Genomic DNA, 1801 nt, shown 5'->3' on the forward strand with positions numbered 1-1801 from the left:
AGGCTGGGTGAGGCGAGGGCCAGGCACCCCAGGGCTGGGCCACTTGCCAGCCCCACGGCTGGGCTGGCAGAGCCCCCAGCCCCGCCGGGGGAAGGGGAACGGGTTGGCACCAGGCAGCACCTTCCCCCTCGCTGCCTCCATGCTCCAGCACGTAGGAAAAGCTCCGAGAGGTGGAGGCTCGTGTTCCCAAGCAGGCTCCTGCCACCTTGCTGGGCAGGCAGGGAAGAGACCCCGTTTACCACCTTCCCCGAGTCCTTCTTTAATGTCTTCACTGGCGGAAGAAGAGGTTTTCTGCCAGAAGGGAGGACTCTCTCCTTTGGCAGGTCCTGCAGGCCCCTGCCCCAGCACAGTGAGGGAAGAGGATCCCATCTTAGCCACCGGGTTGTCTTCAGGGTGATTCCGTAATTCTCACGTTTCCCTTCTTCCTGTGCCATTTACTCTTCAAGGGGCACCTCACCTGCCTCCTTTGTCCCCTGGCAGACCCATCTCCTCCCTTCCCGCGCTGAGTTCAGAGCTGCTCCCCACACCCGGGTTCTTCTGGAGTGCAGGTCACCCCTGCTGTCCCCAGGAACTGAACCGTGGCCTTCCCGGGGTGTGCAGCAGCACGGACACCCTGCCTCACTGGGTGTGCTATGCACGAGCCATCCTGCCACTGCTCCCTCACACCAGCGCCTCGCCAGCCCGTGGGGTCTGTCCCCTCCAGCCCTGAACCTCCCACTCACTGCCAGCCTTCCCGCAGGCCCAGCACACCCAGGGTGGGCTTGGGTCCTTCTCGCTCTGCATGGAGACCGCCCGGGCTGCCTGCCTGCCCACCCTGCGGTCCAGGCAGTGCCCGGGGTTTGAGCACTGTGGGGGTACCAGAGCAGCCCAGAGGGGCCTTTCCTGGGGACCTGGAGCCCTGCTGTGTGCCATAATGACTCTTCTCTGTCCCCCAGGAGGGTCGATGGGGGCAGCTCCCAGTGAGGTTTTCAGGTTTGGGTGCCCCGGTGGGCCTGCCTAAAACCAGCACAACATTGCCACAGGCAAAACCACAGGCGGGCACAGACCTTTGCCCCTGCCTGCCGTCTGCCAGGGGAAAGCTGAGAACCTGGGGCTCAGGTCTCATTTATAGGTAAGCCATTCCACCACTGACATAAATACCCACTTCCAAGCATAAGCAGAAACGAGAGCCAGACCCCGCTAGGGACAGAGATTGTCAGCCGAGAGGTGTGCGATGAGCGTGGCTTAGGAAAAAGAAACAAGGTGCACCATCACTGCAACATCCAGCATATAACACCACCGCAGAGGGATGTCTCATGGGTTTTTCCCTGCGCACCCCGCTCAGAGGTTGCTGTACATTAACATCGCACAGGTCAGGCACGGAGCCGGAGCTTTAGTGAAGAGCACGAGACCAAGCTGGGGCAGACCACGGGCCAGCCTGCCCTGCAGCTTCCCCAGCAAGGTGGGGCTGGGGGGAGGCTGGAGGGATGCTGAACCTGCAGCAGTCTGTGCTGGTGCCATCGCCCTTCCCAGCCCTGGGCTGGGGGGATGCTGCGGGAGGGGGGTGCAGGGGCCAGGCAAGATGTGCAAGACCTCCCCAAACACCCTCTGTGCCCCCAGCAAGCTGCAGCTCCCCAGGCACCCCAGGTCCTGCTCTTCCAGCACATCTCCAGCTCCGTGCTGTCGCCCTGCGGCTGCCCTTGGCCCCACGACGCAGGGACGGGCATGGTCCTGCTCACGCTGACCGCCACGGCAAAGACGTGCCCAGGGCAACGCTGGACGCGATGAGCATGTCCCGCAGGTCCCTGCCCCTAGCGAGCCG

This window comes from Egretta garzetta, unplaced genomic scaffold (genome assembly GCF_000687185.1).
Source record: "Egretta garzetta isolate BGI_Z169 unplaced genomic scaffold, ASM68718v1 scaffold452, whole genome shotgun sequence".
Lineage (NCBI taxonomy): Eukaryota > Metazoa > Chordata > Aves > Pelecaniformes > Ardeidae > Egretta > Egretta garzetta.